We start from the raw sequence: 14,735 nt of genomic DNA, 5'->3' as shown, positions 1-14,735 counted from the left end.
TGTCTCACAAAAAAAAAAAAACAAAAAACAAAACAAAACAAAAACCTTCAGACCTTGCTTATATAAGCAGAACATGAAGAAATTTAGAAGGATTATAACATTTTCTATACAAGAGTAGTTTTTGACTTACGACAATTTAATTAGCTACAGTTTGTTTTCTTTCCTGTACTGCTTATTTTAATTTTCTTTCTGATTTAAAAGAGTGATTTAACATTTCATCCTAGACAGTGTGATAGTCATGAAATCTCGGTGTGAGAGAGGAAGGAGGGAAGTTAATCTTTAATGAAGATTAACATTTTAGAGGGAAGGAGACCCTTTAATCATCTACAACATTTTACGCCCTTCAGTCATTTATGACTGGCACCCTTTAGTCATGACGTTTTATACAACAATGTAGGTAAGGAAAAAAGCTAATCTGTAATCAGAGAAACAAAGATCACAACTGTCTAGGTTATAGCTGCCTGTTTACATGACTTGGATTCCAAAATCACAGTCCCTTAGGGCTCAAAATATTTTAGAGTTCCAACAGCTTAGATTTTGATTTTCTTATTTTCACAACTCCTACTTTGACAAACATACATCATCATGATGTGGAAGGCTAAGTTTGAAGCAAGTCTTTAGACTCCTTAAAGTGCATGCAGAGAGCCAGTCCCGGGTACCCAGCCTCTGCTCTGCAGCCTACCATATTTTTTCGCCCCTGGCTCCAACTCCTGCCACTCTAGGCCTCACAGACATACGTGTAGACAATGCAGCTAGCAGTCTAGGCAAGTCTGAGTCCCATCTCTCCACTTCCCTCACTCTCTTGGCCACCCTTTGGGCTCCTAGGTCCAGGAAAGAGGTCTTCCCAGGTCAACAAGCTGATTCATGACTCCTAAGTGTATTTCTTAAGTGTATTTCTAGATACCCGTTACCCAGAGAATGGTCTAGTGGTAGTGGTGAGTGAGATGGGTGCTGCTTCTGGATGGACACACACCATTGGCCCTGAAGACAACTAACCATAGATAGAGAGAGTAAGGTTCGAGTTGGAGCTTGCAAAATATGGAGGCCTAAATCAGGGGCCTTTCTTGCCCAGATACAAGGGAAACACTCGTCTCTTTACCTCAAAGTCCTGTGTTTTTATTCTTTACCAGGATAACCCTCTGAGACATAATTGTTCAAAACATTTTATTAACCTTCAAAAAGATAAGTTAGAACATATTAATTTCTTATCCCATTTTCTATTTTAATCAAAACCGATCAGCAGTATTGGACTGACTAGTTCTATATTTTTTTTCCAGAATAAAATGCATTTCAGCTGCTTACAATCATTCTAAATCCCAACTGCTATACCATTCTCAATGAACATATCTTCTTTTTATTAGACTATGAGACAAGCTAATTTAAGTTTCCAAATAATTGGAGGAATTTATAAAACTGGGAAGTCTTATAGAAACCTTAAAGAATTTCAATATGAAATACATGGTAAAAGGTTAAAAGAAGTGGTAGTTGTTATAGTTTAATAAATGATGGGCTGAGAGATAAATTAATAGTCCTCTTTAATTTGATGAATGATACTAAATTATCTCTCTGACTTCTATTGTGGGTAGTACTAAAATGTTGAAAAGTAAAAATTAAATCAATGATCTAGATTTTTCTAATTGTATAAATTCTCATTACAGACATCACTCACAATCCACACATACCCACCCACATGCACATATCTCAATAATTTAATCTGTTACTCTTATCTGAATATATGCCTGTATGTAGTTATCACTCTCCCTTTTCAAATACTATTTCTTCAAACCATTCCACTTCCCCTTTACCTAGAGGGGAAGCAGGTAGATAAAAGTGCTAGATTCTTTAGAGTTCACAAAAGTCTTTTCCCCAGTTCTGTCTTAACTTTATGACACCCTATAAAGTAGATATTATTCCCAATTCACTGATGAAAAAAATTGAACATTAATGGCATGGAAGAAACTGAATAAGCCACAGAACAATTATATGGGAGGGCAAGGATTCAATCAAGAAATGGGTACATGACCAATGTCCCTTTGTCTACATCATGTGTCTCTCAAACAGAAAACATCAATTCCTGAGTAGTGAGCACCAACATAGAGATAAGAATGTTTTAAAGGATTTCATACTTAAGCAACATCCAGTTAAAACTGAACTTCAAACTATTAGTTTGGTACAAAAGTAATTTCGGTTTTGCCAACATAATAGTAAAACCGCAATAACTTTTGCACCAACCGAAAATAAGCGATTGTTGGAGAATCACAAGCTGCATTTGCTCCTATCCTCTGAATTTCTGCCACCCTTGTTTCATGCTTCCTCAAACTCACCTGTTGCTGACATTCACCTCTTCATCTATATTTGTTCTTTGTGTGTCACTTATTATTCTGACTCCCTCCCATTACCTTTTATGTGCTCTGATAAGATTTGTTTTGTTATTATTTAGTGAGAAAACTGAGGCTAAGAATGAATAATTGCCTTCTTTAAAGACCACACAACTGGGAAATGTTAGATTCAGAGCCATATGACTTCCACTCTATTGGGCCAGTGGAAAATTCAAAAATGGATAATCTAGAAAAACCAAGAAACATTATCATAAAACCCATATTATCATAACTGCTAGTTGATTGCTTGCATCTTAAATTTGAAAATTCCTCAGAAATCTAGTTAATAAATTAGGCCTTAACTAACTCGGGAAAGGAACAACAGCTGCTGATGTGCTACTAATAGAGCCATGTTCTTCAGCCTTTTCAAATACAAAGGACTTATTTTAAAGTAAATATTTAAAAAAACATTGACCACTACATGATAGTAGTTATACTTTTATATTCATTGATTACAAATATTTTTTAAACCCACAACAAATTCAGGCACATTTTAAACTAAATTTAGGTTTCAATGATCTATTATACCTACATACATTAAAAATGGGTGATATAATAAGACATGTAGAATTTTAAATGCATGTTGCTAAGTGAAAGGTTCCATATTATATGATTCTATTTATATGACATCCTGGAAAGGGCAAAACTATAGAGGCAATACAAAGATCAATGGTTACCAGGTATTTAGGGAGAGAGAAGGAGGGTTGAATAAGTGAAGCACAGGGGATTTTGCAGGGCTGTGAAACTATTATGATACTATAATGGTGAGTACTTGGCACAAGGCAAGTACTATAGAATTTCACCACACAAATAGTGAATTAATGTATGTAATTGAAAAATAATTTAAGGGGTGGAGTGATCTGAGAACATGACAGAACATCTAACTTTATTACAAATGTATGAAACAACCACTCTGGAGGAAATAGGTGGGAAAGTGCTGATCAAAATGACTTTGGAAATAAGAGGAATGTATGAAACTGAAGGCAACAGAAACTGTATGTAAGCACAATATTCCAGTTAAAAAAGTTGTTTGGCTTGGAAGTATGGGTTAACCATCCTACTACTGCTATACACGTACAATGAAATTTAACAATTATGCAAATGGCAGGTAGTGGGAACCAGGTATCTTACTGTTGGAGGGAAAATTTACAGATAGGGAAGGAGAAGGGGGAGAATGATCAATGTTGCAATAAATTAGGGTTGAAGATATCAATATGAAATCATTTTAAGTTTAATATACACATATATGGTTGCATATAGAAGTATTTACAGATGTGTGTTTATACATGTGTTAGTACACACACATATATTTTCTTTTTCTGTCAGGTGAGATGGTCTGGAAACAAGTACAGTAGCAATGAGCACACTTAGAGCCCGGATTTTGGTTTCTAATACCATTCTGCAATAAAAAGACAGATCTTTGAGAAATAGCTGATTGTAGTACTAGGCAGGGGAATATATAAGATAAGCCTAGAGCATATTGTGGTAAGAATTCAGAAGTCAGAAAGTAAGAACTCAGCACACACACATTCAATGCTAGAAGACAGGAGCCAACTGAAAGAGCTCCAATGGCCAAAGCTGGAGCAAATTGAGCCTGGAGCATAGCATCTTTTAGTGTCAGAAAGTAAGAAAGTACTAAAAACATCACACACACACACACACACACACACACACAGATGGAACAGAGGAGCCAACTGAAAGAACTGCCAGTGGCCAAAGCTGAAGCAAATTGAGCAATAAAATAAAATATATTATATTACAATCCAAACTTCAATATCCATGAATCTACACTAACATAAATAAATGATTTAATATATAATTAAATGTGGGAGAAGAGACAAATTTCCCATGCAGAATGACTAAACAATTTACATAGATAAACCACTCCCAAGAAGGCGAAGCATAACTCCACACTCCTTAAGTGTGGGCTGCGTATACTGATTTCTTTCCAGAGTACAGAATTGTAAGGAGGGGAAAAGAGTAACTTCATGGTGAAGAAACCTGACAAATGATGAGAAATTTTATTTATTTGGTCATTCAATAACTCTTGGTATACATATTTATTTATAGATGCTGTTTAATAGCTGTGCAACTCTATGACCTACATCTTTGATACTCCTTAGTTTATAGAGAAAATAATGGCAATGTTCTGAGAAGGTTCAAATACCATTGAAACAAATATTAGAATTTCTGATTCTAATCATGATGTGGTAACTGCTACCAGACTTGCCTCCCCACCAAAAATAACTATATTACTAGAAAAACTATATGAAACGGGTAGCGTAAGACAGTAATGCTTTAGAGAAGGAAATCACATGAACTGAGCTCCATATTTTCTGGCATTTTTGCCTGAGAGTAATTTCTGGAGGGGTAGTATAAAGAAAGAAGGGTGGAGCAATGATCAGAGTTCAGACATACTGAAGTGCCATAGTGTGGTGCAGGGTACCAAAATGTAGAGAGCTATGCAAAGGATGGCCCAAATCCCTGTGAGGCATCTCTATGGGTTTTGGGCAAAGGCTTGGCTGTGCATGCACAAGCCTAGACAATCTGAGGCTTCATAGAAAGTAGCTTATGTGAGACTGAGAGCTGAACAGGGATAGCAGAGCTATAATGGATAGAACAGTTAGCACAGGTAATGCAAATCTAAGAGATACCAGTGCTCCAGCCAAACCACAGTAAACTATACTGAGATCTTTCATATTTCAGTTTATATCCCAGAAAAGCCATGCTCACAAGTAAAAACCACACCTTTGAGTAAGGGCCATACTCTAGGACTAAGAACTAAGGACAAAACCTAAAGAATCCCATCTTAACAAACAATAAGCGTAGCCTGAGAAGCTCTAAAGAATCTAACAATAATTTAACTGTCTTCCAGAATAAAATGGAATGTTCTTTAAGAAGACAGAATAATGCAGAATCTGCATCTTTTGCAATAAACAATATCAAATTTTTAAAATGATTATGTAGCTTAAAAAGGAGAAAATTGAGGTGCATAATCAACAAAAAAGCCAATGCACACAGGCTACAAGATGGCCCAGAAGTTAAAATTTGCAGATAAAATCTTTTTTTTTTTTTTTGAGACAGAGTCTCGCTCTGTCGCCCAGGCTGGAGTGCAGTGGCCGGATCTCAGCTCACTGCAAGGTCCGCCTCCTGGGTTTATGCCATTCTCCTGCCTCAGCCTCCCGAGTAGCTGGGACTACAGGCGCCCGCCACCTCGCCCAGCTAGTTTTTTGTATTTTTTAGTAGAGACGGGGTTTCACCGTGTTAGCCAGGATGGTCTCGATCTTCTGACCTCGTGATCTGCCCATCTCGGCCTCCCAAAGTGCTGGGATTACAGGCTTGAGCCACCGCACCCAGCCTGCAGATAAAATCTTTAACAAACATGTCCAAGGATTTAAAGAAAAATATGGACACAGTGAGTGAACAAACAAGGAATCTCCACAGAGAAATGAAAATGAATGTTAAAAAGCCAAAAGGAAATTCTGTAACTACAAAGTACAATATCAGAAATAAAAAAAATTATTGAATGGGATTAACAATAGATTAGAGATAGCAGAAGAGATGATTAGTAAATTTGAAGAGACTAATAAAAATATTAAAATCTGAAAAGTACAAAGGAAAAGACTGAACAAAGGAAAAAGCCTTATGTATCTGTGAAGCATCAAGCAGTCTAGTATACATACAAGTAGAGTCCTACAAAGAGAAGAGAAGGGGTCTGGTGAAAAAAAAAAGATGAAAAAAATGGCTGACAGTTTCACAAATTTGATTTAACAAAACAAAAACTACAGATTCAAAATGTTTAGTGAAGCCTCAAAAAGAAAACCACATTTGAGCAATCATAGTCCAATTCCTCAAAACCAATTATAAAGAGAAATGAAATGCCTTGAGCGACTGTATTAGTTTTCTATTGCTATGTAACAAATTACAACAAACATGGGACCTTAAAAACAATACTCATTTATTATCTCACAGTTTTTTTGGTTGGAAGTCTGGGTGGGCTCAGCTGGGTTCACTACTCAAAGTCTCAAGAGGTCAAAATCAAGGTGTTGGCAGAACTGAGCTTTTATCTGGAGGTTCTTGGGGGATAATTCTGTCCCAAGTTTATTCAGGTTGTTGACAGAATCCAGTCCCTTGTGGTTGCATGTCTGAGATTCTTGTTTCCTTTTGGTCTGTCATTCAGAGGCTGTTCTCTGATCCTAGAAATCACCACCATTTCTTTTCATGTGGTCCCTTCCATAATCAATGCCAACAATGGCACATCAACTCTTTCTCACACTGAATCTCTGATTTCCTCTTCCACATGCTTACATTTGACTTACCCAGATAATCCCCCCAATTAATTAACTTAAAGTCAACTGATTAGTAACCTTAATCAAGATTACTAATATCTTTTGCCCTGTAATATAACAAAGTCAGGGCATGATATCTCATCATATTCACAGTCCTGAGAATAAAGATGACAAATTTCAGGGGCAAGGAAGAATTTTAGTACTCTGAATGCCACAAATGAGAAAAGAAACCTTGTATAGAGGTAAAAAATTATGCCTGATTTCTTATCAGAAAAAGTGTATGACAGTAGACAATAGAAAAGTACCTTTAAGACAGAAAGAAAGAAAAAAACTGTCAACCCCAAATTATATATCCAGCAATACATCCTTTAATAAGAATATATTAAAATCATAATTCCTATATAATAATACTAATATAGCCTTATGAATTTATGAGATAAAATTAAAAAAACATTTTTATGTAACTAAAATCAGAGAGAATTCAGGAGATTGTACTATAATAAATGTTAAAAGAAGTTGTTCAGGCTGCAGGGAAATGATGCCAGACTAAATTCACATCTGCAGGAAGAAACAAAGAAAATTAAATATGGTAAATATGCGGTCAGATTAAAAACCTATCTTTTTTCTTACAATAATTTCTTTAAAAGACAACTAGCTTTTTGGAGTAGTGGCAAACACACTATAAGCCACAGGCCAAATCCAGCTCTTGGCTTGTATCTGTATGGCCTGATTCTAACAATTTTTTTAATTTTAAGAGATTACAAAACATAAGAATGGATCAAACAACAATAAAAAATAATAATATGCATGCAGGACATATATGGACATCAAAGCCTAAAATATTTACTACCTGGCACTTAACGGAAGTTTGATGATCTTCTTTTTTAGAGCAAAAAATGCAATAATAATAACATTTCATTATAGAGATTATAATAAATATTGTAGTAACATATATAACAACATGAGCATGAAGGATGGAAAAAAGTAAATGAAATTATATTGTTGAGAGATTCTGACATTTTTTGTGAATATTAAAATCACAATGTTAACTACAGGAAAATTGTGATAAGAATGTATATTGTAATTTCCAGACCAATCACTAAAAAACTACAAAGTCACATATTTAGAAAGCCAAAAGAGGAATCAAAATAGACCACTAAATAATCTTTTACATACATAAACTAAATCTCAGAAATAGAACAAAATAGAAAAGAAAACAGATTAGAAAATTAGAAAGCAATTAGAAATATAGTAGAAATAAGTCTAACCATATCAATAATTTTATTAAATATAGTTGGACTAAACACTCAAAGTAAAAAGCAAAGTCTGTCAGACTGCATAAAAATCAAGACTCAGTCGAATGTTATGTGCAAACTACATGCTTTACATATAGAGATATAAATAGGTTGAAAGTAAGAGGTTGGTGCAATGGACTGAATTGTGTGTCCCACAAAATTCATATGTTGAAGCCTTAACCCCTCCCCAACCACGTGACTATATTGGAAAGAGAATGTTTAAGGAGGTAACTAAGGTTAAATGAGGTACTAAGGATAGAGCTCTGATTCAATAGAACTGGTATCCTTATAAAGGGAAAAGGACATCAGAGATCTATCTCCCCTTCCACGTAAGCATACAGCAAAAAAAGAGGCCATGTGCAGAGAAAAAGACCCCCTCGCCAAAAAATGAACTCTGCCAGGTCTTGATCTAGGACTTTCAGCCTCCAGAATTTTGAACAAAATAAATTGCGGTTGTTTAAGACATTGAATCTATGGTATTTTGTTATGCCACCCCATAACAAAATGCAGTTCAAAAAAGGTATACAACACAAACAGCAAGAAAAAGGAAGATGATGTGGGTATGTTAACAACAGGCATCAAGACAAAGTGTGTTACAAGAAATAAACAGAGACATTTCAAAATGATAAGAGTTGCCTCCTCAGGAAGACACAATATTATAAATTGCATACACTAAATACAAAACCAAAAACTGATGAAACTAAAGGGAGAAATAGATAAACACACATTGTTAGGAATTTTAATACTCTTTTCTCAATAATTGATAGAACAAGTAGTTACAAATCAGCAAGGCTACAGAAGGTTTAAACAACACTGTGAACCACCTTGACTTTATTAACATTCATGAAACACCCTACCCCAAAACAAAAGAAAGCACATTATTTTTAAGTGCACATGAAATATTCACCAAGATATGCCATAGGCCATATGCTGGGCCATAAAACTAGTCTCAATAAATTAGACATATTAAAATCATACAGTATGATGTCTGATAAGGGTAGAATTCAATTGCATATCAATAACATTAACATCTCTATAAAGCCCCAACTATCTGGAAATTAACCACATACTTCTAAATAAACTAGAATTTAAAATACAGGATATTGGAAATTAGATGTTTTGTAACTACTAAAGAAATTAGATTTCTAATCCAATGCCTTTACACACACACACACACACCAGCATAAATATTTTTATTAGTGAATTTTATCAAATCCTCAGGCAAGAAATAATACCACTCTGATATACATTTTTTCAAAAATTAGAATAAATATTATTTTCCAACCAGTTTAAATGAGAACAGCATACCTGTGATATCAAAACCTGACAGAAACATTGTAAGTAAAGAAAATTGCAGGTCAAAATCTCTTAGAAATATTGATAAACTAATTATCAGCAAATTGATTGATTCTAGCAATATATAAAGAGAATAATACATCATAAGTGAGGTTAATCCTAAAAATGCAAGGTTGGTTTAAGCTTTGAAACAATCATTGTAACATGCTGCATTTACAAAATGGAGGGAAAATATTATCATCTCAGACAGATGCAGAAAACATTAGACAAAATCCAATACCCATGTTTTATTTTAAAATTAAAATCCTAGCAGTCTTTTTTTAATTAAAGAGAGTTAAAAGCCAATTCTAATATGTGTATAGAGATTCAAAGATCCTAGAATAGCCAAGACAAATTTGAAAAAGAGCAAAGTTAAGGGATTAATACTGCCTTATTTCAAAACTTATTCTAAAGCAATAGTAACCAAGACAGTATAGTATTGATGTATAGGAAGGCTAATCTATCAGTGGAACAGAAAAGAGACTTCAAAAATAGACCCACGGATTTACAGTAAATTCTACCTCTACAAAGGTGCCAAGGAGGATATAATTTTTTTAATAAATGGTGTTTTAAAATGAATAAAGCATATGGAAAACACAGATCACACCTTTCACCATAACCAATAATTAATTCAAGAGGGAACTCAGGAACATTCTAATTCCAGTCTTTTCATTATTTTGAAATATACTATAAATAATTAACTATAGTTGCCCTATTGTGTTACTGAACATTAGATCTTATTCCTTCTATCTAAGTGTATTTTGTACCCATTAACCATCCCTAACATAAAGAAATGACAAATGCTTGAGGTGATGGATACCCCAATTACCCTGATTTGATCATTGCACATTGTATGCTTGTATCAAAATATCACATGTGCCCCATAGATATGTACAACTATTATGTTTCTATAATAATCAAAAATTAAATATTTTAAAGGAATTCAGTGGGTTCACATAATTTAAAGGGTTTTAAAATTTTGCTTTTGCTTTGTTTTATTGTTTTGTTATATTTAAAATAAAATTTAAATCTATAAACCTTCTGAAAAGAAGTTACAGGCAACCAGGCACAGTGGCTTACACCTGTAATCCCAGTACTTTGGGCGGCCGAGGCGGGCAGATCACAAGGTCAGGAGTTTGAGACCAGTCTGACCAACATNTTGCACATTGTATGCTTGTATCAAAATATCACATGTGCCCCATAGATATGTACAACTATTATGTTTCTATAATAATCAAAAATTAAATATTTTTAAAGGAATTCAGTGGGTTCACATAATTTAAAGGGTTTTAAAATTTTGCTTTTGCTTTGTTTTTATTGTTTTTGTTATATTTAAAAATAAAATTTAAATCTATAAACCTTCTGAAAAAGAAGTTACAGGCAACCAGGCACAGTGGCTTACACCTGTAATCCCAGTACTTTGGGCGGCCGAGGCGGGCAGATCACAAGGTCAGGAGTTTGAGACCAGTCTGACCAACATGGTGAAACCCTGTCTTTACTAAAAATACAAAAATTCGCCAGGCATGATGGTGTGTGCCTGTAATCCCAGCTACTCTGGAAGCTGAGGCAGGAGAATCTCTTGAACCCGGGAAGCAGAGGTTGCAGTGAGCCGAGACTGCACCAATACACTCCAGCCTGGGTGACAGAGCAAGACTCCATCTAAAAAAAAAAAAAAAAAAAAAAAAAAAAAAAAAAAAGCAAATAAATATCTTCATAGCATAGGAGTAGGCAAATTTTTTCTTAGGCATTATGAAGAGAAGCAATAGCATAAAAGAGAAAATGATAAACTAAGCTTCATTAAAATGTAAAACCTTAGCTCATCAAAAGACACCATTAGGAAAGTAAATAGGCAAGCCACAGACAGGGAATACATATATGGGTCTGATAAAGTACTTATATCTAGAATATTCAAAGAATTCCTACAAATAGAAATGAAAAGAAAACAGAGTAAAATGGGCAAAAGACTTAGATACTTTGCAAAAGAAAATATACAAGTGGTGAAAAAGTACACAAAAATTTTCTCAGCATCATTAGGGAAATGCAAATGAAAATCTACTAGAATCACATTCTGCACACCTGCTCCAAATGGTAAAATGTGAGACAGATAATATAGAATGTTAGTCAGAATGTGGACAAACTGAACCTCTCAGACATTGCTGGCAGGAATAATAAATGCTATAATTTATTTAGAAAACTCTTTGGCAGTTTCTTATAAAAGTTAAATATATACCTTACCCTGTGACCCAACAATTACACTCTTATTTATTTACCCAGTAGAATTTAAAACAAAAGTCCGAAAGAGTCTTCCACAAGAAAACTTGAAATAACTTTGTTTGTAATAGCCCCAAACTGGAAACAACCCAAAGTCCATCATAGGACAATGGATAAACAAATTATGGCATATCCACACAAAGGAATGCTTCTCAACAATAAGAAAAGAATAAACCACAAGTATACCAAATAATATCAGTGAATCTCAAAATTGTCATGACCAAAGGAAGCCAAACATGAAAGATTACATGCTGTTTGATTAGACTTATGTAAAGTTCAAGAATTTGAAGATAAAAATCAAAACAGGAGTAGCTTATGAGGTGTGGGGAGTTATTGGATAAAAATAGTGGAAACTATCTGGGGTAATGAAATTGTTTTATATCTTGACTAAGGTATTCAATTTGTCAAAGTTCATTGAATTATACATCAAACATCGAAGATATGTATATTTCTCTGCATGCAAATTTTACCCAAATTTTTGAAACTCAACAATGTAAAAGTTGAATAAAAACCATCTTCCAAGGCCTTGGGTAACATATATAGACACACGACTACACGTGAGCAAAGTAACGAGCAGAAAATCTAAAAAGAGTAGGCAGAAAAGTTAGACAGTGTCATGCCAATACCACCCAAGCTGTTTACAGCCTGTCTGTAAAAGGTTTCTCACAAGTGGAAAAACAGACAGGCCCTGTATTTGCACTGCCAACTTTGATTATGGAGGACACCATGGGGATTGGACAATCTGCTGCCATTACTGTCCCTCATCAGTAAACCACTTCAGGGATATCCAGCAGGTAATCTTTGAAAAAATCTTTGCAAAGCAAATATTCCAGAGAAACATTGACAGCTCTGGTCCCATAAAAGGCTATATAAAGAACCACTCAATGGGAAAAGCTGTTGATGAATTTGAAAGACTGTTCAGGGTATCTGGTGAGAACAGAGTGTGAGTCCAGACGGAAGAAGTAAATCAAAGTACACGACCAGATTGAGATTTTTTAAATCTGAACCATGAAGATGGCCTAAATCTTGCCTTTCTTAGGAGAAAAGTGCTGTAACCAAAGGGGCCTCTCAGGTTCTTAAAGACACACACCATACTCTGAAGAAAAGAATTAGCAAGACAGAAACGTGCCGGGATTACTTTTGAATAGTTTTACCAGTAAAATAGACACCTATAATCACTTCAAAACTAAATTAAAATACAAGCAACTAGTTTGTGGGAGCTCTATGCCAACAGCAGGGCAATTTCAAGGCTGAATTTGATTAGTGCACTGGCCAGGAACAGAAAAAAGAAGCAAAATGTCAAGAGATGATGAAATGATACAATTACAACATTCATCAGGGTAAAAGAATGAGTAAGACACAAGATGGTGACCAAAAAAAAAAAAAAAAAAAGCCCTGCCTGTAGAGGTTTTATCACTATCAACTGATAACCAGAGCAGTTTATGATACGTGTTGGCCATGTTTGTAGGATCTCTGGTTCTTGGATCCTTAGTGAGATGAACATGCTGACCTCACTGACCATGCTTATAAATATAATTCACAGTCTACTAGTTTAACTGAAGCTGTACTTCAATTGTAGAAAGTCATTTCTTTGCAAAAGAAAAAAAATTAGTACGTGTGAAGATGCAATCAGCATCAACAGGGTTCAATTTACATCCCCCTCTCCTTCATTTTAAACAAATGGAAGGGGTAAGCTTGAAACTGCATTTGTAGTTTCATGTAATTTTACTCCTTCGTAGTACATAAAAGCCACATTCTCTACTGTGTCTTTTAAAAATCTAAGCTTAAGCGACACTGAGGAAGGACAGCTAGAGCTAATTAAAATCTAAAAGCAACTGAGCCTCAAATGCCTTAGCAGTCTTCATTTTGTCATAGTATGAGGGTTACTGTAGTTAAGAAAGGGCATTTAACAATTGTAACTGCATGAACTTCAAGCCAGGAGAGTGAATTAGAGAAGTTCACAGCCAGGATCTAGGCTGATAGAGAATGAAATAGTTTCTAGAACACAGGTGGTCATTGGGAGCTGGCCCTCAGGGACCTGTGTCATAAATGCCTGCTCCTTCCTTCCCTTCCCTGGGGCTTGTGGTCAGACAAGGCTGGACTGCCCCCCTCTGACCAGAACAATCTGGATATTCTCGGCCAGCCCACAGACTCAAAGGACCTCAAGGAAAGGGAAATGCAAGGCTTGTGTCCCTGTTTTCTCTAGTCCAAGAAGGATGAATGCTGCCCTGAATTGCTCAGAATAAAGGATGCTTTTTTACTAGGGACAGTATTAGTGGCTGGAGGCTTTCACTGTGTGAAGAAAGGAGCTCAAAGATCAATAGCACGGAGTTGGGGGTAAAGGCAGTCTTTCTTTCCTTTGCTGTCTCTGTAAATTCATTCTCCTGTGTTGCAAGACCTCATAGTTGTTCTTCTTGGGAATACTTCCATCACCGTCTTTCAAGGTAAACCTTGTCCTGATGCTCTCTGAAGCCCTCAGATGGACAATTCTTGGAATCCGGGTGCTCTTCTCTCTGGATGTATTCTGTTAATTTCCCACCACCTCAGAGATGCATTCCTCCTGTTCCATCCTCCACAAACAATAATGATGATGATACTAATAAAGCCTAAGACAAGAAATTGAGCAAGCTCTGAACTAGACATTGGGAGGAAACTTTCCAGTCTGCCCTTTCTCCCGTCTCTTGCTAGTCTTCTGCCTGTATCTAGATTAGCTCACTATCAAATTGCATTGAGATTGAGGACCCAAGCCTTAGCCACTAACTACTGTACTATTTCACCTACGGTGATGTCTAGAAGAGGTCTCTCCTCTGAACTCCACAACTGTAAGGCCTATTTCATTCTCGATGTCTCCACTTGGTGTCTCACAGGTCCTTCAAACTTAGTATGTCCAAAATAAAACTCTCCTTCTCTCCACCCAATGTATTTTTACCTCATTCTTCTCCATTTTAGTAAACAGCACCTAATTGTTAAAGGCAGACTTACGAATTATATTTTATCTCTTTCTCTTTCCTACCCATTCCATTTCTAATCTCTCTCAAAAAGTCTTGCTGAAACTACCCGCAAAATATATCTTGAGTTTGCCATTTCCAGACCAGGCCAGCATTGCATTATCTCTTGTCTTGTCTTGACTATGAGGTAGTAAATGTCTTTTGTTTTAAGCCACTAAG

The 14,735-nt window shown here is 35.5% G+C and overlaps 1 long non-coding RNA gene across 2 annotated transcripts in view; it reads left to right on the top strand.

The window, feature by feature from the left end:
* The first annotated feature begins 3,025 nt into the window (after positions 1-3,025).
* The window catches only part of LOC108514042 (uncharacterized), a 30,113-nt gene continuing 18,403 nt past the window's right edge, over positions 3,026-14,735 (top strand). For both annotated transcript variants that reach the window (XR_001881089.1, XR_001881088.1), the window contains exon 1: positions 3,026-3,142. This is a non-coding gene — a long non-coding RNA (uncharacterized LOC108514042). The remainder of the gene's footprint in view (positions 3,143-14,735) is intronic.

Source organism: Rhinopithecus bieti, unplaced genomic scaffold, assembly GCF_001698545.2.
Source record: "Rhinopithecus bieti isolate Rb0 unplaced genomic scaffold, ASM169854v2 scaffold_32105, whole genome shotgun sequence".
NCBI classification, from domain to species: domain Eukaryota; kingdom Metazoa; phylum Chordata; class Mammalia; order Primates; family Cercopithecidae; genus Rhinopithecus; species Rhinopithecus bieti.
Note: the sequence above shows the minus strand (reverse complement) of the source record. Positions and strands in the feature narration are given on the sequence as shown.